The sequence below is a fragment of the Sus scrofa genome, chromosome 11 (assembly GCF_054392235.1).
Source record: "Sus scrofa isolate SSC_HxYL_T2T_F1_AM1 chromosome 11, Sscrofa_HxYL_maternal_Yorkshire_Landrace_v2.0, whole genome shotgun sequence".
In the NCBI taxonomy this organism is placed as follows: domain Eukaryota; kingdom Metazoa; phylum Chordata; class Mammalia; order Artiodactyla; family Suidae; genus Sus; species Sus scrofa.
In genome coordinates, this window is record NC_139393.1 from 65,607,767 (window position 1) to 65,630,970 (window position 23,204).

The window sequence follows — 23,204 nt, forward strand, 5'->3', positions numbered from 1 at the left end:
GATTGTGAACTAAAAGCCAAACACTTTCTTCATAGAAAAGTCCCTCAGGTCCTATACAGTCTTATTTTAGACACCATTAAAAAAAATGTGCTTGCTTATTTGATTTCCCAGCACACAGAAAATTAAAAGCAGCAATTTGGAGGCAGTAAGGAGGGGTATTGCTAGAGGCAAGCAGAGAACAAAAAGAAGTTATAACTGCTGACTCAAGGTTATACAAAGGTGATACCAAATGTACTCATGAAGAACTTATTTCAAAATTAAATTATGGATATCAACCTCTAGTATATTTTTTTGACCAAGGATAAATCAAATTACAAATCAATTATTTAAAAATATAACTATAAAATTTCATTTGTTTGGATACTACCCCTGACTTCTAAATAAACCCCGTATTCATGGAAAAATCACAAAGAAGTAGGAAATATTTTGAACTGAATAATAATAAAAATGTGGCATGGTAGAGATGTTGGTTGTATGTACCTTTAACAGGGCATAGGGAGAAGCTTATCGCCTTAAATGCATATGTTTTAAAATAGAATAAAGCCTGAAAAAGAAAGCAAAATAAATCAAAAGGAATGAGGACTCATAAAGAAAAGGTCAAAGACTGATGAAATAGGTTATGTATAATTGAGTAAGCAAAGATAAACTACATTTGTTTATTTGCAACAATTATTGAAATGATCTCTGGTACTGTCTCAGTTACAGATCTCCAGATTCTATGGATTCAATAAAACCATTTGGTGAAGAATACCTTTAACTTACTTAATATTTATTACCACCTGTGTACCATTGAATGAAAAGAACACTTACTTTAAGGAACTTATACTGTTAAAGCAAACAAAACAAAATTAACAATTAAAAAGCAAATATGTAACATATAAAAATCAGATAAACAAGAAAACATAACCAGCTAGTGCTGTTTTTGCAGGAAGTGTGGCCAAAATATCTGTGGACGTGCCTCGGTCAAGGAAGGATAGAGAAGTGAAAATTGTAGTTGCAAATCCATAATATCTTCCCTTTGAGGAGTAGATGAAAAAGGAATATATAGTCAAAGAAAGGAGGTACTGTCTAAACAGAAGAAATTCCAACCTGTGGCTCTCTCTAGATCAGAAACACAAGGTCAAGGGGAATTCATGTCTTCTTCCATGTGAAGAATACTGGGGGGTATTCTAGCAAAGGGAGAAAAATTGAGATCTAGCAGAGAGATGTCGTGAAGTCCTTGAGGAGGTGGAAAGAAAGGAGGAGGAGAACAGGATCTATATTTTAAGCAGTGTGGTTTAAAAGTTCTGAACTTTGGCTTCTCTATTTTTCTTTCCTTGTATTTGCCTCCCAGCAACCAAATTGAATGGTTCTGCTGATATCTGGGTACAAAGTTATGGAATGCATTGGTTAAGAAGGTTATAAATAGGTAAAAATAACTGACAATATATGTTTGAATTTAAATAACCTAAGTACCTAGACTTCAAGGCTTGGCATGTAGATAACAAGGAATTAGTTCATGATTTACTTGAAATATCAAATGTTTTGGCAGATTCTTCACTAAGTTTTTTTTTGTTGTTGTTTGTTTGTTTGTTTTAAGCTTTCAGGGAAAAAAAAAAATTGCAAGAGGGCGTTTCCTCCCCTGTCATACTTACTTCTCTCTACAGTTTTCCCTACCCCAGTCCCACTCTACAACTTTGCCTTGTGGATGAGAATAGTACTAGTTTATGGTGAATGTGGATAAACTGGGAAGATATATCACCTAAATTTAGGGCTATATAAGCTACTTGTACCAACTTTTCCCCATGAGTTAAAGGCAGATTGGGGCAGTAACTTTTGCATTCATTTGAGATGCGTCCTCTGACCAGTAAAATCCTTACAGACACTTTAATAATACATGCTACCATAGCTTAAGATATCGAAATAAAGTCAGGGGTCTCAGTTGCCTTAGAACATAATTTCATATTGCTGAAAGAAAAATTCCAAATTCATTAGCATCATGTCAAAGGTCCCTTACAGTCTGAACCCACATGTTTTCCTACTTCTTAATATTAGTGAAACACTAGAGTGTGTCCTCAAAAAGCAGAAATATGGCTAGGAGTTTTAGGATCTCAACTCAAACATATACAATTTTCTCTAAGTAAAATGTTTCTATTTAAAAATGATATTTGCCTAAGAAAATAAGTCCACAGTTTCCCATTTCTCCTGCTACAAAATCCTTTATCTAACTTTACTGAGAACAAGCTTCTCATCTGCTTTTAATATGTTTGATCATTAAGGAAACAGTTATGTGCTGATTTCCCAGTGTCAGTTTAGATTATGCTTGTTTCCCTTGCCTACTTATTAATATAGCCCATGTTTAGTCTCAATTTGGATGATAAACTATATGGTTCCCCTATCTATAGTGCATTAATCCAGAGGGCAGATAACTGAGGCACCCTCGGATATAAATAAAAGTATTAAGTTTGATATTGCAAAAATGAATGACACTAATGACGAGATAATAAATCCTCTTGTTCAGGTTTCCCATTATTTACTTTCAACACTATGGGAGGAAAGCCTAATAAAGTTGTCAAATGATAGATTATTAAAAATAATTTTGAAGATGGATAGCCGTGTAACTTTTGGCATAGAGCTATTAAGAAGTTTAAAGAACTGAGAAACCTTGCTATGATGAAATGGCTTTCACTAACATCTATTTTTGTGAACACATTTTCTCAACACATAGCTAAAAAAAGAAAAGGAAAGAAATATAGGAATAAAATTGGTGCTGAAGACTGTCTCATTCTAATAATAAGTAGTAATCATTCATGTACATGTGACCCCCAAAAAAAGCCTTATTGGTCTCACTAAGAGATTTATTTTTTAAAACTTAAAATTATTGTAATAAATATTTAACAAAGACTATGACAAAATTATATTGTTTTAATTTGTCATGCACTGCTAATAGTTTCAATGATACCCAATTCCATTGAACTTCTTAAAAATTAGATGCTTGTGATCATAGAAATTGAGTTAAAATTTACTTTATATAAAAATCAGGTGTCATTTTAATGTGGTCACTAATAAAGGACTTCAAAGCATAAATGTGTATTGCTTGCATAGATACCCATCTATGAAAGAAATAGAAAGGACTTGTTTGGTCAAGGAGTAAAAAGAGTGATGGGATAATATCTAACTGTGAAAGGTTTATGTTTTTATTTTTGTTTTTTAGTGTAAAATAGTTGTGTAAAATTTATAAGATATTTAGATTTTATTGCATGTATTTAAATGACTGATGTAATTCCAATTAAATATGTTTATATTGAAAAGATACAGTAAAGTTCTAGAGGTCAGCTTAGAAGTGACCTAGGCAGCGTATGGTTTTACAAAATTTAGGGGGCTGATATGGGGGCCAAAAAGGCATGAAGACCACTGACACTGAATTTCACACACTTCCCTGAACAGGCTGTGGTCTCCCCAAGTTGGTAGCATGCCACTCTGTACGTAGTCTAGGCAAATTTCCCTCCAGAACTCACTCATACAGTGATTTCTTATTTATTCACTAACATTCAAATCAAACACGATTTCTCTAGGAAGTCTGCTCCAGTATTTTTTCTTTTTTTAAGTAGAACACATTGATACATATACTATAACATCATACTTTATTATAATTATTTGCTTAACATATATTATTGGTATTAGATTGAGAATCCTGAGGGCAGTGTTTATAGGTCTGTCTAATCTCAGTATCTTATGTAACACATCCCCGGAACAAAAGAATTACTGAGTAAATGAAATCTGATGAAAATACTGTAAAAAGAAGTTACAAATAAGTTTGTGCTTCAGAGAATCGTAGGCATTTTCAGCTACTTCTTTTCTTCAAGTCTTGTAGACATTAAAATCTTGTCTAAAATTGAGAAGGAAAAACTTCGCCAAAGTGATCTATAATCACAAATGGTTATTTTATTTTTCTCTTATTAAATTTTACCTAAATGATTATTCTATAAGCACACAGTATTTTTAAACAAAGGATATTTAATGTATTCTTAGATGGATTAAAATGAATTTAGCATTTTTTCTAACATGGCATTTCAAAGTTTATTTTTTTTATCATTTGATGATTTGTCTAATATCTTTCAGCTTCAAAAGTTGTATTGATGATATATTGCAAATATGTAAGACTGTTGGTGTCAAATTTTTGAAGACATCACTTTTTCACATGTGAATTGTACTTTTTTTAAATTATTTCCTATATTCTCAAGCAGTGACAAGTCCAAAACACATTTGAGTTGATTCTGTTATTAATAACTATGTTTTAGATATTCTTACCTTTGTGCTATATTTTAATTTTAATATCTTTTTCAGTGCCAATATTTCATGCCAAATCATGAATTTCAAATTTTAATGTATATCATATTTTACTAGTTTTCATAAATTGTCTAATAATCAAAGTGATTATTCATTCTTTTAATTCAAAGTTCACATTTTCCTTAATGTCTGCTTTATTAAAGTCTGAAAAATGTTAGAATTTACTTCTCAATAAAAATTCTAGTATTTTGTCTATTCACAGTTTTTTATAATCTCACTAAATTTACCTGAAATTTCTAATTTTTAAGCATATAAATTTAAATTTAATAAAAAGAGATACTTCCTATACTTAAAAGATGGATTTTAAATTTTCCTCACTTGTTTTTTTCCATAGAATACATTTTTCAAACTTGCTATATGTATTACATAGTTCTAACTTGCTATCTCTCAGCTAGATCCCAAAATGTCCTCCTGTTTCTTCATTTTACCAGCTAATAGGAGAATTGTGATAGGAGGGGTAGTCATAAGACGGGGTAAGGGAGTTCCCTTTGTGGAGCGGTGGAAAGGAATCTGACTAGAACCCATGAGGATGCAGGTATGATCCCTGGCCTCGCTCAGTGGGTCGAGAATCTGGCATTGCCATGAGCTGTGGTGTAGGCCACAGAAGCAGCTTGGATCCTGGCTGCACTACACCCATTGCTGTGCCTGTGGTGTAGGCCTGCAGTTGCAGCTCTGATTAGACCCCTAGCCTGGGAACTTCCATATGCCCCGGGCATGCCCTAAAAGGCAAAATACATACATACATACATACATACATACATATATAATAAAGACATGGTAAGGCCTTGAATGGCTGTATTTCCTGATTTTCATGATACAACTGCTGCTGACAGATGTGTCCTTCTTATTTGTATCAATACTTTAAATACTCCTTTTTCATTGTTGTTGGAATTCCTGTTACTAATCATTAGATCCCTGGATGTAATGACAAATCTGTGGATTTTATTTTTCAGTTTCTTAATTTGTATACTATGTTCTTAAGGACTTCATGCAATCAATTTTTTTAAATCGGATTTTTCAGAACATACATCTGTGGCAACATCAGGTGTAGCTGGACTTAAGAGCCATCATGGGCTGAGAGCACAAGTGCCCCACCTGGGTCTCCCCTGGAAAGAGTCAGCCTCACTGGTAAGTCTTTTGCTTCGTTTCTCTCTTGTGAATACATTTAAGAGTTTCTGAATACAGATAGTTCCCTTAAATAGTCTTACACCGAGGTTATATATGAACTCTTATATTTGTGTTGTATACTTTGGTACATCTTTTTCTTCTTTCCTTTTATGAACTATTTGTGTGAGTATAAATTCCAGCATGTTCTCAATCTGTGGGGTTTTTTTTTTTTGTTTTTTTTTTTTTTTTGGTCTTTTTGTCTTTTGTTGTTGTTGTTGTTGTTGCTATTTCTTGGGCCACTCCCGCGGCATATGGAGGTTCCCAGGCTAGGGGCCCAATCAGAGCTGTAGCCACCGGCCTACACCAGAGCCACAGCAACGCGGGATCTGAGCCGCGTCTGCAACCTACACCACAGCTCACGGCAACGCCGGATCTTTAACCCACTGAGCAAGGGCAGGGACCGAACCCGCAACCTCATGGTTCCTAGTCGGATTCGTTAACCACTGCGCCACAACAGGAACTCCTCAATCTGTGGTTTTTAAACTGGAGTTCATATTTCATAAAATAAAATTCTCATGAAGATTTTCTGCTTCTTTATTAAGTGATATTTTTAGGTTTCATAATGTGTGATAAGCATTTAATTGGAATTGAACTTGTACTACGTTTCCATTTTCTTTTAGGTTTACTTCCTGTTCTGCCTCTATTTTGTTTGACCTCATTATAGTAAATTATAATTTAATGGGAAATAATCCGTATATATATAATCACAAATGTATTGGAGTTCAGGTGTCTGCACTATTATCTTAACTTTAAAATATATACCTTATAAATTAACATATGCATTTATACATGCATGTCTTATATTGTTCTCAAACTTTTAAAAATTATGTATATGTTATTATCTTCTCAAAGAGCCAGCTTAATTTTAATGACACTGCAATTTCAGCTGACAGCAAATACCTTAACTGCTCATAATATCTTTGCAAATTTGCATTTTTTAGTTTGTCATTTTGTGGTCTTTTTCAGAGATTCCTGATACTAAAATTTTGTCCATTTTTTTCTAATAAGTCTATGATAAGCTATATTTTATTTGTGAACTGCTTAGGCCGTAATCCACAGTTTCTCTTAATCACCTTTGTTTATCTATCATTTTCTATTAAAATGACCAAATAGAAAAGTAGGAAAATTTGTAAATTAAACCCTATATGTACATGACCCAAAAGGCCAACAATTAACTTTTCTTCATTTGTTTCACTTGTCCTTTTTTTCTCTAAAGAATTTTAAACAAATTCCCATGGATCAAGACCTTTGACCCATAATCTTCGGTATTTGTCTTTCAAGTTATAGATATTTTTAACCCTGTTGTTCTCTTATCACATTTTCCTCATTTTTTACAAATTGATTTATTTTAGTAAGGATTTAAACAAAGTCCACATGCCACATTTAGTTATTAGAGTTCTCTAATTTTTTTTCTTAATATAGAAACCTGTTAAATTGCCCTTTAAAACATCCCAATTCTGTTTTTGCTTGTTCTTTAATTAAATCATTAATGTGTTTTTCTATTCTCTGTATTTGCTAAAATTGAAGTTAGTTTTAGGTATTTGATTAACAAATATGACATGGACACTGCTGCAAAGATAGCTCCTCTGATATTCATATTGCTCCACATCAGGAAAAAAATAACTTGTTATTATTAGAGAATATGATATTCCAGTAGTCATTCTAGAGATGACAGCCTTATGTTTCCATTTTGAAGTTTTCCATAAAGTATTCACTCAAAATTTTTCTACGTTATCGATTATTTCCTGAAAAAAAAATTCGACAAAGGAATTATCAAATGTTGATTTTCACATTCTATATCCTTTTTCATATTTTGGGTTCTATGATATAGATATTTTATCTCAAGTTCCTTTGAATTTAGTTTTATACTTCTGAAAAAAAGTATATTTTTTTCTGCTTTTCTGATATTTGTCGGCTGTCATTTCATCTCCTCCTACCTGTCTAGCTACAAAAGATCAGAATTCATTTATAAAAATAAATAAATAAAATGAAAATTAAAAAAAAATTATGTTCTGTTTAGTGTCCTTCCAAATCTTGGGCAGTTATTTGAATTTGTCTTATAGAACTTTAAATCATTAAGTTACTCTTTCCATTTTCTTTGTGGTCATATTCTTCTGTTACCTAGTCATTTTCTATTGGAATTTTAATAAATACATTTTCTATTTTGTCTATAAATTTTGGGGTGTTTGGTTTTCATCTAATTTTTCCCATATCTAAATAAGATAGGTTTCCTAAGCAATAAGGAAAAGGGTCACTCAAAGTATTTATGTGTTTTATTTTCTATGTGTATTTCTGTTTCTACCTATTCTAATTTTATTTGTTTTTATCATTCAGAAATCAAACACATAAAATTTTTAACAGTTCATAGATAGGTATATATGAATAGTTTATTGTTATAATTTCTATTTATATCATAATAATACACTGAGGTCATTGGATGTGACCTAACTAATTGACCTTGGAATTTCTTGAGCTATTCTCTGTAACTTGAACATACTATCTAGTATATATATTTATTTTTTTCAGGATATGATCATAGGCCTCATACTTAAAATAGAATCCTATGTCTGCCATTTCATTGTCTTGTGCATATATGCCAATGGAAATTCTGGTAACAGTTATTTTTGTTCATTTGAAGATGACTGCTCTTATTCTTTGCAAATGTTTTGGATTTTCATTTTGTTTATGGTTCCTTTTCCCCTCTGTTGACAAAGGAGATTGTAGGAAATGTGGCTAAGTCTTTTTTCCTCCACAAAGACAGGCATCAGAGTCCACTGCTAGGGTTAGCATTTCCTCATATCTCTAGCCTGACTCTATGATGCTCAGTCTTGGGAATGAAAGAAGGGACAGTACTAAGGACCCTTGGCAAGGACATTCATATATCCCACTAGTTTTCATTACAAATGAGAGAATTTTTGTCCTCTCTGAAATGAAGAATACAGATCCAAGAAAGAGTCCAAATTCATTTTTCTGGATATATATTTTATAGATTTCAGACATTTGCCTTTTGAAACTCAAGACTGTCTTTCCTTTTTTGCGATACCTTATCAGTTTCTCTATTTTTCTCAAATTACTCAGTAGAAGAGAGGTAACTCCACACATAAAGGAAAGAACTGATTATTTCTAGCGCTCATGTGGCAGTGAAGAGTTTGCTTACAGTGCCTTTAATCATATTTGTCAAAAAAGTTTGGATGTATTATTGTCCACTGTATTGATCTAATGGTGAGAATGTTTCCTTTGAGCTTTCTATTTCCCAACTACTGGCTATAAAATCTCATGTCTAATATATCCACCCTAGAAGAGGGTTTCATCTTTATCACATCATTTATATTGTAGTCTCAGGAAGTTAAAAACTTTCAATAATTTTGTAAATCTCCATTTGTCGTGGCACTCAAGATAATGTAAATTGCAGAGCTGTGTTTGTATGCTGAGGAGTAGAGAGAGCCAGTCTACAGAGAAAAGAATGAAGCAGACAAAGTCTGCTAGTAGGCAAAGTAGAGATGAGAGGTCATGCGGCTCCAGGGGGAGAGAGAGAGAGAGACTGATGATGTGGAAGCTTTGATCCTTGATAGATTTCCACCTCTCAATTCTCAGCCCTCAGGAGGTCTGCATGTACTGCCTGCCCTTGAGTTCCATGAAATACTGCTGGATCCTTTACTTGCATCCCTTTAATAAATGTCTTTATTTTTTGTCCTTTTATTCTATTTCTTTTTTGGCTTAAGGCAATTTGAATTCAGTTCTCTAATGAGCCAAGATTAACCTTGACTAACATGAATATTATTTGCAGCTTACATTGTAGGAGGATTAATTTAAGAGGTTGTGTGTAACACACTGCACAAGAAACAAATGATAATTTAGGCAAAAGTGGCACATTTTTCAGGTCCTTGCTATATCAGCTTTATTTTTAACTTTACCTGTTTAATTGTATTTCTAATTCCTACTGAGTCAAATTGATTAAACTATCAACAGTTCCTAAAATCATTTGCTGCCGATGACATGGTAATCTGTTACTCTTGGAAAACAAACAAACAAACAAAAAACCCTGAGGTTTTCTCTTTATTTGATTTTCTGAATCAAATAAATATTATTTGCACTTTTATATTGCCAGCGTGTGTTCTAATATTTTAATCACTTTTGCTATCAAAATAATTGAAATGGAAATACTATCCCTAAGGACATAACGATGCATTTCCTTTTATTTGAAGTTGTACAATTCCGTATTTTATACTAAACAAACACTAATCACATGTTCCAAAAATTAAACCTCTGCAAATACTTATTACAGTTGGGCAATAGAATTCTGATTAAGGAACATAAGCAATGTTAGAAGATTTAAAATATGAACCCACTTTTTACATTAGCCTGTCAGTTTACATCATATATATCAATATATAATTCTTTGTTATTAATTTGTTCATATATATAAGAATATCACATATTATGGAGGATGCAGTATTCCTGAATTTTTTAGAGACAAGTGCAGATATTATGGTCTGTCATAGCTTCAAATTATGATTCCACTGCTTACTAATTCATGGTTCTGGGCAAGTAACTTAAATCCTCTAAGTCTCAGTTTTTTACACTGAGTTCTTAGAGTTACTGTGTTAGTCTTATAATGTTTTAAAACATGTAGCACAATGCCCGGCATAACATATATAGTTGATAAGTGATTGTTAATGTTATAAGGTGGGAAAAATAAATGCATAAATTAATGTATATGTAAATGAATAATGATCATTACTTTCTTGGGTAGATGATCTCCTGTTTAATTTCTCTAAGCTTTGCTCTCCTGCCTCTGCAAGTTTACCTCATACCTTTGGGAGGGAAGATCTCTCTCAGATCTTCTTCCCTGAGCTCCATCTTTTGGCATACTGCCTCCCACTCACTTGGTGACGATCCTAGGAAAATATTGCCTAGTTCTTACAGTTCTTTTGGTTGGAGAACCTTTGGATTCTGCCGTATATACATACAGCCATTAAAAGTTCAACCATGTGTTTTCTGGTTCTTCCTACACCCAGTTGATTGAGTCTCTCATAACTCTCTCTGTGTGAGGAGAAGTTATCAATCTATTCTCTTCTATGGGGTTTCTTACTTCTAGCACTTAGCTCTCTATGCCTTTTAATTTGGTGTCAGCTCTCTGACTGATGAAAAAAAAAAAAAAAAAAAAAAAAAAAAGACAGTGCTTCTGTAGCTTATCCAATGCAGTTTGCTTTTTAGGATGGAACTGATGGCCTCTTGTGACTCTCTCTAGCCTATTCTTTCTATATTGTCAACTTAAAGAAAAACACGTAATATAAGAGTTGAGTTTCAGTGTTATTCTGGGTCTTACTAAGGATTGTAGCCCAGAAAACAGCCACTCAGGTAGCCCTAAGAACTGTTCCAAAGAGGTGGAAGATCAGCCAGTTTTTATATGAATTTTTTTGTCTAGAAAATACATGCAGTCAAGTATATGTCTTGTTAACAGATCACTGCTAATCACAAAAGACAGAAATCTCCAGTTAATGATTTTAGTGCTTTTCTAGGAAAGGGAAGATGCAGGAATCTAGGGTCATTAAAATTCTTCCTGGGATGCTCATCTAACTATCTAAGGGACTGTTTATCCAAAGGTCAGGATGCCCCATACTTTTTTCTTTCTTTTTGGCTTTTTATGGCCACACTCATATCATATGGAGTTTCCCAGGCTAGGGGTTGAACCGGAGCTATAGCTGCTAGCCTATGCCACAGCCACAGAAACGTAGAATCTGAGCCACGTCTGTGACCTACACCACAGCTCATTGGCAACACCGGATCCTTAACCCACTGAGCAAAGCCAGGGATCAAACTTCATGGATACTAGTCAGATTTGTTTCTGCTGAGCAACAATGGGAACTCTCTCATCCCTTTTTATCATCCTCAGTTCCTCTCAGGTTTCACTGTCAGTGGGCAACTTCAGTGGGTTATGACTTAACCTTATAGAACTGGGTGGTAAGGAATGCTCTTTTGTTCCTCTTTGTTTATAGTATCTTAACTGTAGATATTTTCTAATTAATTCAAGGTAATTTTGGTGAAAGTAATCATCCCATGAACCTCTGGTTATAATGGTTTCTGTGTAAAATGTTGTCCTGGAGGAGCATAGAAGTTGATGAGAGAATTTGGGTTCACGTTTCAGATCTGATTTTCACTGGCTGCATAGCACTAACTGCGGCTTCTGTGTGTTTAGCAAGGACATTTGCTCTGTAAACATTCCCTAGGGAGTTCTCGTCGTGGCGCAGTGGTTAACGAATCCGACTAGGAACCATGAGGTTGCAGGTTCGGTCCCTGCCCTTGCTCAGTGGGTTAACGATCCGGCGTTGCCGTGAGCTGTGGTGTAGGTTGCAGATACGGCTCGGATCCTGCGTTGCTGTGGCTCTGGCGTGGGCCGGTGGCTACAGCTCCGATTCGACCCCTAGCCTGGGAACCTCCATATGCCGCGGGAGCGGCCTAAGAAATAGCAACAACAGCAACAACAACAAAAAAGACAAAAAAAAAAAAAAAAAAACAAAACAAAAAAAAAAAAACATTCCCTGGCCTTGTAGACAACAAAGAAGGGAACTATTTTGATAGAGTAATGGAGCTATTAGACCCATTATTATACTCCCTCAGTCCCAACTACTTTACCAATGAAGCAGGAATAAAAATTTTAACTTTATACAATTAAAGTGGTTAAGGAAATAGCAGTCATTTTTGTTACAATCTGTGCCTATTAAGTCAGGCTCTGTCTTTCTTTGCTCTACAGCTGTGAGAGGTTTGAGAAGATATTTTGGAACTGAAATTTGTTTTTTAAAAAAAGACTTCAATGATTGAGAATACTAGTGTCTATAGGAAGATAGTCTTATTGGTGACTAAATGCGTAGATCTTTTTTATCTGTAATTTTAGACAGGATAAATAGACCCTCTCAGCAGTTTGAAACGATAAAACAGATGGTTTAGTAAGACCTGCCAGATGGAGGATATGTGACAGATCAGAAGGTACAAGACCCTGCTGTTGCCAGCCTTCACCACAAAGTATATCCTTCCCCTTTCCTTCCTCAATGAAGCCATAATTTTATTAATCCTTCATTTGCTTGTTTTGTTTTGTTCTTAAGAATCTGCCCTACTCCATGTGGCTACAATCCTCTGGGAAAGTAGAACTTGGTCCTTGAAATAAAATCCTTTTGGTCTAAGGTGTGTACATTGGTCTCATTACTCTCTATTGGGTTGGTTTAGGAATGGAACTGTACCATAATTCTTACCTATAATATGAGAAGAACACAATTGGCAAACTTGTAAAAAGCTTTTCCTCACCAATAAGAAGACCCATACACGTTGAAAGAGTGTTCTCCCCTCCCTGCATCCCCCTCCTCCCATGACCATTGACCAGAAGCAGCAGCAACTATCGTTAGAACACGTCTGCAGCAAAACTTCTGACAGAGCACATGGAGGAAAAATGAGACTTTCATAGTTGCCCTGAGAGTTAAGAGCTCTGGCAGCAGCTGCCTTCAAACTTCATGCTGTATTAAAGAAAATGCTTTCCTTACTTTCAAAGTCCATCTGCAATAAGTTTGGCTTATCCAGTGACTATAAGGTTGAGTGCAGTATGACTCATGGAGTCCCATGGGCTATAAGGCAATAGGTTGGTGACTTTAGTGTGATCATTTAAAACAGAAAATGTAAAAAGTGATGCCCTTGCTGTGTGAACGGTGAGATTCTTGATTAGGGAACCCATGTTGTTGAAAGTACAATATTTAGAGCGTTTCCTTCAGAATTGGATAAAATTAACTGGAGATATTAGAGGTCAGCGATCATTCGCTGACTTCTGCGTGTCCATCAAGTACATAGCACAAACTGAACATTCAATAAATATGTGCTGAAGAATAATGAAAGAGTAATCACTATGAAATAATCACTTTGAACAAATGTTTTATGTCTGCTATACTAAGAACTAGAAAGTGCATAGTTTAAAATTGATGGCACAGAAAGCAATAATTATTGAAACATTGCTGACTTAATTGCTATAGTTGAAATAGGATGTTAGAGGATGCATGAAGGGATGGGATACAATGACAAATAACTAATTAATGATATTAAATGTATGCAGAAGGGATAAGTCTGGAAGGATATATATAACCTATCACTAAGTCTTATTTAACATCACAGGTGACTGTTTTATGTAGTAAAATTATAGGTCTTAAGGAAAAATTTTGATTTTTACCAATTTTTTAATATTTTAAATAAAAATTTTAAATTGGAAATTTGAAACTGGAGATCTGATTCTAAAGGGTAAAGCCAAAAATTTGTGTGGTAATCACTGGAAAACTCCATATCTTTTTATCTTATCTTGTCCTACTTTTCTTTCCTTCTACTTTCTTTACTATTCTCTCATTACTCATGTCTCCCTATTTTATGATCATTTCTGACACGTCCTCCTAAGGCAATATTCAGTGTTTTAGGCTAATCTCTCTAGTCTACTCTTCAAACTCCACTTGCTTCTAGCAAGCTAGTTTTGTTGGACAGAGTTCATAAACTATTTCTCCTTGGAGTGGAGTTGAAAAATTTATTACCTAAAGGCAGAATGTAAGACAGTCTTTGGAGATATTTAGGAGCTCCTAAAATTCTACAATAAATGGACCTGTGGGTATGTTTGATAAACCAGTAGGGGAATGGAGAATCTACTTAGTCGTTCAGATTGAGAGAATGAACTCTGAGAGATCAGTTGGAAAATAAACTCCCAAGTAACAGTCTTCAAGCCACTCCATGTAGATAGATTATATTTTATTTTTCTGAAAGACTTTATCAGAGAAAATTAATGATTAAATATGAGATAAAATTTTAAAAAAACTATAGAGAAAATAAACTTTTCCTTCTATGAATAATTCTAAGAAATGGCAATCCTTTAATTAGTAAACAAAGGTTATACTCAGGAAATGTTAAGGTGTGTCGTGTGTGTGTGTGTGCGCGTGTGCATGTGCTGAGCTGGGTGCATTTCCTAAAGATACATGTAACCTATGTATTGTTGATCAATGCAGGATATTCTCCATTATTGAAAACTATGTTTGGATATTTTTGGAATGCAAAATGTGTGCACCCTACTGGCTTGAACAATTTAATGAAAATTCAGCAAAATTATCTCATGGTTAGTTACTCATGTATTCAAGAATTTGGATCCAGAAGACTATCTACTTGTGGTCTTCTGTTTTTGAAATGATTTGGGAGATTTGTGCCATAAAAACATAAGAAATGTTAATATTCTGGGGAGTTCCCATTGTGGCACAGTGGAAACAAATCTGACTAGGAACCATGAGGTTGCAGGTTTGATCCCTGGCCTCACTCAGTGGGTTAAGGATGAGGTGTCGCCATGAGCTGTGATGTAGGTCACATACATGGCTCGAATCCATGTTGCTGTGGCTCTGGCATAGGCTAGCAGCTACAGCTCCTATTAGCCCTCTAGCCTGGGAACCTCCTAATCCCGCGGGTGTGGCCCTAAAAAGACAAAAAAAAAAAAAAAAAGGAAAGAAATGTTAATATTCCATTTTCTTTTAGTTCTGTTTCTCTTCCTATTTGAACCCATGATACATTTGAAAAACAGCAGCTGGGGAGAGACAAGCAATCTTAAGATGAAACTGTGGATTCTTTCACAAAGCCATATCCAAACTTGTTCATAATGTTCCTTTTATTTTCTAGAATTAGTAATTGATTTATACAAATTAAACTATTTTAAGAAACTGTATATATATATATATATTATATATATATATATAATGTATATACGTATGTGTCATTTTTAGCTATTCAAATACTTTGCAAATATTGATTAATGTTCCATTTTATTAAATATAAAAACACTCTCAAATATGCAGTGCTTTTAGAAATATTGGACTATAGAGTATATGACAACATATAAGAGTCTGAAAATTAAACTGTTATGCTTTCCTGTTTTCAAGTGTTTCCCAGTAAATACTGTAGTGGAGATTTTTTTCAGGGGGGAGAAATTTGCCCCCTCAGAATATCATTTAGCATATACATTACTTTGAGTGTAAAACAATCAAGGCTCAGAAGACTCTGGAAATAAGTTTCGATCTTGCCTTTAACTGCCTAAAAGAATGTAGACACCTGGTTCAGGAAGGGAACTATCACCATAAATAACTCTAGTATGAACCAGGTGTGTAGATAGGTGGAACCAGCACAATCTGTTAAAATTCCTCTCTGTGTCCCATTGTCTGTCTGGCCCAGCACACATTTGTTTGCCAGACGTTTGCTTTTCCATCTCCACGTGAATTATCTTCCCCCCATTTGAAGTTCCAAACTGCTATACCTAATATCCTATTTTGTCTTTACCTGAAGATAGTACATTAAGGTGAGTCTTTTGACCATTTTGGCAAGTTGCTCAATTTTCCTGGGTGTCCCTCATGGATCTATGTTATTAAACTTTGGTTTGATTTGCTCCTATTCACCTGTCTCATGCCAATTTAATTCTTAGACCAACCAGAAGAACATAGAAGGGTACAGTACAGTCTCTTCCTCCCCAACAGATTTATATATTTCATTTCTTAGTAATTTCTCAATTATTTCCTGCTTCAGATGGTGACAGTTTAGTTGCTTAAAATAATATATGTTAAAACCATTATAACCTTGAACAGTGCAATCCAAGAGAGTTTTCTTCAATGATGGAAACTCTTAATAATTTTACTCTCCATTGTGGTAATCACTAACCATGGCAGCTGTTGAGTGCTTGATATGTGGCTAGTGTGACTGAGGGAGAATATTTTATTTTCATTCAATTAATTTAAATATAAGTTTAACCGCAGTAGCTAGCATCTGCTATATTGCACTGTTATATAATATTGGGAGTATATGTGCATCTTCAAAGTCTTTTTTGTCATCTCAAAATTGATTGCACAGAGCCTTCAAAACTGGAGAGACAGAGAGAGAGAAAGCTTTTCTGATATTTTCAGTTAAATTATAATAATTCCACGCAATGCATGACCTAATGAAGTGTAGGTATAAAGTAGACATGGAGATTGATGGTATACAAGATTATAAAAATAATTTGTCTTCACAGTGATTTAAAGACTTTGCACAGCTCTTGTGGCAGGGAGGACCACATCTGGCGTTTGCTCTTCACTCTGCCCTTTCCCTCCCCATTTCGTTCCCTGGATAGATTTTCATGTTCATATCCCAAATCTGGCCTTATTAAGATCTGTGTCAGTTGACCTTACCCTCTGTTAAAGAAAGCATGTTTTTCTTTGTATTTTAAAAATATATTTGAATTTAATGTAAACAAATGATTTTGATTGTCCATGAAGTGTTGATATAAAAAGATATATATTTTTCTGAAGCTCAAGTTATTAATTTGTTAAATAACATTTATTATATGTTTCTTTTAAAGGGAGCAATTAATCAAATATTTGTTTTACTCATAAAGTCAAAAATAGGTAAAATATTCTGAGGAAATTTAATTTGAGATAATTTAAAATCAATAAAATCCCTGCCATATTGTATAGTTTTGAAAAAGGCACTGACCTAATTTTATATGTAAAAAAATAGTTCGTGTCTCAGCATACTTTTGTGTACAAAGAACACAAAAACGAAAGTGAAAAGACAAACCCATAAAATGGGAGAAGGTATTTTCAAATCATATATCTGGATGGTTCTACTATGCATAATACCTAACAATATATTAAATATATAAAAATATATTGTTCAGTAATAACTGAACATTACAAAAACAAATAATCCACTTAAATATGGACAAAAGAATAGGCATTTCTTCCAAGTGATCTGTACATGGTCAATAAGCACATGGAAAACTGGTCAACATTATTAGCCATTAGGGAAATGCAAATCCAAACCACAATCAAATACATTTTAACAGTCTCAAGTACAACCTAAAATTAAAATGGAAGTAATTTACAATTAAATACTATGGATTTCACTTCTTATATTTGTATCCTGACTAGCGTGGAAAACATAACCAAGTCATCATATATGTACACATACATGTAGACTAACTATAAATGCGATAGGAATGCTAAATGGTAAATTTCAAGTTGCAAGCATCTTTACCATGATAACACATTTTCTTGACACAATGAAAAGGATTAGTACAATTTTGAACAAAGCAAAGTGCTGTATTCCTTTGACATAGCAGTTGCATTGTAGAATTTTTTTATGAATATTAAACTCTTGCAAAAATAATTTTTATTATATAGAAAAGTATGAACATATTTAACCTGCAAGAATATTCATTAGAATATATGAATATTCTATAGAATTTTGGAAAACATTTCAGATTTTGGGGGGTCTTGGAGTCATTTGTACTCCCCAAAATTATACAATTTCAAAAGTGATTTTTTACACTGCACATCAAATAATGTCCACTGTGCTCCATATCACCTAGCCCCTAGAGACAAATAGCATCATCAGTAAATAAGGCAGAACACAACAATAAAGCCTTCTAAAATACTGCCTCCCCCAGCGGTTGGACCCTTTAAAAACCTTTGCTTTAGTAATACACATTTCTATAGCAATTATATCCAAGTCTTTTATCTACTACATTCTTTGTCTGTTACAACTTATTTTTTAAAAGGTGGCAACTGTGAACTACAGCCACGTTCCAAAGTGACATATTTAAGAATCTGGTCCCAATAAATTGAGAAGATGTCGAAAAACTGTTTGAGACCAGACCAAACCCCTCCAGGTTTTGTAAGGGGTTGAAGGGATGGAGGAGTTGTTGGGAATTAGGAAGGTGTTCCATGGAGGAAGGAGGGGACACTTCCTTCTCCCCACAGACGTAATGAGAAAAGCTCAAGACCTTTTTTTTTTTTTTTTTCCCTTCCTTTTCTTTTTCGCGCACACCATGGATGTATGGAATTCCCAGGCCAGGGATCAATCTAAGCTGCAGTTTTGAGCTACAGCTGTGGCAATGCCAGATCCTTTAATTCACTGTGCCAGACTGGGGATCGAACCTGCTGCCTGGAACTACAGAAATGTTGCCAATCCTGCTGTGGCACAACTCCTCAAGAGACCATTTTAAAAGCATCCATTTGAATCCTCTGAAGTTTGTGGAATATAGTGGAATGGTGGTCAACACACCAAAGAAAAATTTTCTGTAGATGGGAAAAGAAGGCTATTATCTTTGCGACAATAGAGAGCTGCCTCTGGGAAAGTAAATAGACTTCTACTAACATTTCCAAATGTTTATTGTTCATCTCAATCACTGAAAACAATCTTCTTAAGGCTAGGGATCTTTTCTCTTTAGTTCACTGCTACAGCTCTATCTACAGCATTGCTTAGAATATAGCAAGTTGTCAATAAATATTTTGGATGACTAAGTGCATGAATTAATGGTATGTAGGGTAGAATAGGCAATGATACACTGTGTGGATGGATGTAGCATTTGTCCTTCATCAGGCTAGAGAACACAGGAAAAACAGCACATTCAGAGGGATGGAGTAGAGAAGATGGGTGTAGTTGGGAATGTTTTAAGTTGTGGTCTGTGGTACCTACAAATGTTGATGCCCAATAGACATATGAATATGTATATCTGATTTCATTAGAGCTATTTAGGCTGTAGATTAGAAAACTGGTTATCAAAAGAAGTGAAGCCAACTCTTGAGCAAATGATGCATATAACATCCTAATACACATACTAGGCTTTCAGAAAGCCTGGTTATGAGATTTCCTCATTGCCAGTTGCATTCTTAGGCAGCAAAGATATAATAGAACTGAGTGTCAAGTTTTGGACTCTGGGTTTATAGAAGGCATGATTCAGGAACCCCTTACTTTTGTTATGGCATGATCAATGGCTAGGGTTTATATACAACAATGCTTGTTACAGCATTATAAGCTGACAGTGTTTGAATATAATCTAAAAAGAGGGAGCAAAGATTTGGGGTAGCAACTGGCAATAGAAGTTTTTTTGTTTTGTTTTGTTTTGAAGATGGCAGTAAAATAATGCATTTGTATATTGATGGAAATTATCCTGTCTAATCCGAGGTCAGGATTATTTTAGAAGAGAGAAAAATTTTATTTGTAGGCAAGAAAGTATGGGACCTGGCACAACACTTGAGGAACTGGCTTTAGCAATGTGTTTGAATAATTAATCCTTGGTAATAAGAAGAAAGATATACTATATAGGCGCAAAATCTGGTACAGCCCAGATCTGTTGATTCTGATTCATTTTTTTTTTTTTTTTTTTGCCTTTTCCAGGGCCGCTCTTTCGGCACATGGAGGTTCCCAGGCTACGGGTCCAATTGGAGCTGTAGCCACCAGCCTACACCAGAGCCACAGTGACACGGGATCTGAGCCGCATCTACGACCTACACCACAGCTCACAGCAACGCCAGATCCTTAACTCACTGAGCAAGGCCAGGGATCGAACCCACAACCTCATTGTTGCTAGTCGGATTCGTTAACCACTGCACCACCACAGGAACTCCTGATTCTAAAATTTACTAACTTCTTTTAAATCTCTCATAAATATCCTTTGATAATCCAGTCCCTATTTTATTCCCCCATTGCCCTCAATACCACTCTCACATTCACTGAATATTCATTTAAGGCTGAACTGTATGTTTCTTTCCTGTATGTTCTTTTGCCTCTATTATCCTTCGATGATGCTATGCCATCCTAGAGCAATCCTCCCTCAGCTCTTGATTCAAGCTTGATAACATGGATATGTGTCTCAAATATCACTTAAAGGACGTTTGCTTTTTTCCCCTCTGTGGTTGCAGGCACTCGTTCCCCAAACCTCCTTTGAGTGTCTCTGTATATGACCATTGACCCCCTCACTTATCACTTGTCAAAGCTCTTATTTCACTGTATAGTAATGCATCGATTCCTTAGAAGTATGTGCCACTAACTGCATAGTAATACCCCTGTTATCTAATTGTATGCTTCAATAGACCGTAAGCTTTTTAAGGACAGTGCTTCACAACCTGGAATATTTTAGGAGCTCTATAAACTTCCATGAGCGAATACTCAAATTCCTATTTTCTAGCTCCTGAGTCTTTTCACAGGTTTATAAAGGAGTTAATATAAAAAGGAAGCCGTCCTTTATCAGTTTATAACCTAAGTGCTAGGATGTAAAAATCGTGTTGTAAGGAACCAGCCTTGTTACAAGATATTGTAATTCTGATTTTTGGAAATATGATTTTTTAAAAATTAATAATGGTGTCGATAGTAGTTCCAGGAATAGAGTAATTATAGAGCACTGAAACTTTATTCAAGTGGACACTGGAGCGTGTCCACCACCAACAAAGAATAAATAATCCTGAATGTCACAACAAATTGCCCGAACTCAGAAGCTGCACAGAGGTCGTTCAGGTCACAAAACTCATGGATCTCCTTTGGCATTTAGCACAGCTGGAAATAGTGCACAAAGACTTTGGTGGTATCTGGGTTCACTGTTCTGTCTGAATTTCAAAGACAATCTCTTGGACATGATAACAATCGTAAAAGTGTTATATACTACTTAATAACCAAAATGGTATTTCCATTGTTACGTGTGAGCTTTTAAATATCTCCTTTGGGATTCTCCAAAAGGATTCAGTTTCATTCAGACAAAATGCTTTTGAACACAGATCGCTTAAATAAGGGTATGCTCTTAAAACAGTTGAAAAAATATCAGTGAGAGTTATGTCAAGTAAAATCCTTGTTAAGTTGATTATAAAGATTTAAAGTCCATATTTTCTTAAAGTTAGACCTTGACACAAAGTCAGCTATCTCAGGCTGATTTTTTTTAATTGTAAATTGTGGCAGATAGGCAAAAATCATAACTTAATCAATATTTGATAAACAACTATGTTTTTAAGTTAGAGAAATTATTTATACTTATTTTCATCTATTTAGCAGAAATATATCATCAAACCTTAATATTTCTGCCATACTTGCTCCAGATTATCTTTTAGGATTTAAATATCACAGATGCTATTCAAGCCATGTATTCCTCTCTTCAATTCTGTTCATCTTGTTTCTTACTCAAAGATAGTGACTTTTTTACAGTAATCCACAAAAAATATTTTTATACGGTCACTAAACATATTTTCTTCATAAAAAAGCTTTAAAAAGTATTATCTTAAATAGTTTATAGGTTATATCTGTCTACAACTCGCTTTTTCTTAGTTAATTTTTTTTTTTTTTTTTGTCTTTTTTCTGTCTTTTCTTGGGCCGCATCCGCGGCATATGGAAGTTCCCAGGCTAGGGGTCTAATCGGAGCTGTAGGTACTGGTTTATGCCAGAGCCACAGCAACGCCAGATCCGAGCCTCATCTGAGACCTACACCAGAGCTCACACACGGCATTGCCGGATCCTTAACCCACTGAGTGAGGCCAGGGATTGAACCTGCAACCTCATGGTTCCTAGTCAGATTTGTTAACCACTGAGCCACAACAGGAACTCTTTCTTAGTTAAATTTTATGCTTTTGAGATATATTCCTATTGATGTATTTAGTTCTGATTTATTCATTTTAATAGTCATATAGTAATCAAGTTTACAATTATACTCCAGTTTATTTTACCATTCTTTTACTTACAGTTGTTCTCTTTTTCTAAATATGCCACAAAATGCTTCAGTGAAGATTCCTGCACGTATTTCCTCATGCACACCTGCATAGTCTTCCCTAAGGCATATAGGTGAAAGTAGCTTTGTGCAGTTCTGAATGGGTCTTGCATATTTTTAAACATTATCTATTGCCAAATTCACTTCTAAAGTAGTTGTAGGAGTTCCTGCAGTTGTCCAGTGGGTTAAGAATCTGACTACAGAGGCTCAGGTCACTGCATAGGCAGAGAATTGATCCCTGGCCCAGCGCAGTGGATTAAAGCATCTGACACCTCAGGTTCAATACCTAGCCCAGGAACTTCCATGTGCTAGGGGTGTGGCTATAAAAAGAAAAATAGATAACTTGTTTATAATAATTTGTGCCTGTTCCAATACTGCAAAAATATTTGTTTTTGCAAATATTTGCTACAGTTTTGCAATATCATGTTTTTTGTTTAATTTTTTCAATCAGATAGATATATTTTATATCATTACAAATATGCATTCAAGCATAAATTTCCCTCAGTTACACCAAACATGCAGAAAAGTGTACAGCTTATAGTACATAGCTTGGTGGGTTTTCATAAAACACTCTTGAAACCACCACCCAGATCAAAAAAGACACTCACTGCCTGATTACCAGAAGCCCTTGTGTTCACCTTTCTAGTCACTGCCTCTTCCCAAAAGTAACTGATATCCTGGTGTCTAACATCCGACATTGATTTTGCCTTGTTTGGAATGTTTTCTTGTTGGAAACAAACAGCATGCACTATTTTGTGTCTGGCTTCTTTTGTTCAACATCATGGCCATGAATATCTTCCATATGGTTATATTTATGCATTCTCATATTTTATTGGATGACCATGAAACTATTTGTTTATGCATTCTACTGTGAGTGGGTTATTAAGTAATTTACTTCAGTATGAAGCCCTAAAAGTCAGCTCCTTAAAACAACTGTTTTATTGATTATTATTTATTTATTACAATCTGTGCATGGACACTGCTCACCTGAGCCTTTTGCCCCATGGAATGGTGCTTAGGCTACAGTCATGAGTGGAGATCAGTGGGCCCATATGTGCAGTGGGGTTACCTCACATCCCTGGAGGTTGATGCTGGCGGGAGCTCTCTGACACCGTTCTCCCTCTGCCTTTATTTCCCACTCTGTTCCTTCTCC

At 34.8% G+C, this 23,204-nt stretch overlaps 1 long non-coding RNA gene across 2 annotated transcripts in view; it reads left to right on the forward strand.

The window, feature by feature from the left end:
• Positions 1 to 23,204, forward strand: part of LOC102164643 (uncharacterized) — a 1,014,431-nt gene that overhangs the window by 396,140 nt on the left and 595,087 nt on the right. For both annotated transcript variants that reach the window (XR_014820091.1, XR_014820092.1), the window contains exon 3: positions 5,351 to 5,457. This is a non-coding gene — a long non-coding RNA (uncharacterized LOC102164643). The remainder of the gene's footprint in view (positions 1 to 5,350; positions 5,458 to 23,204) is intronic.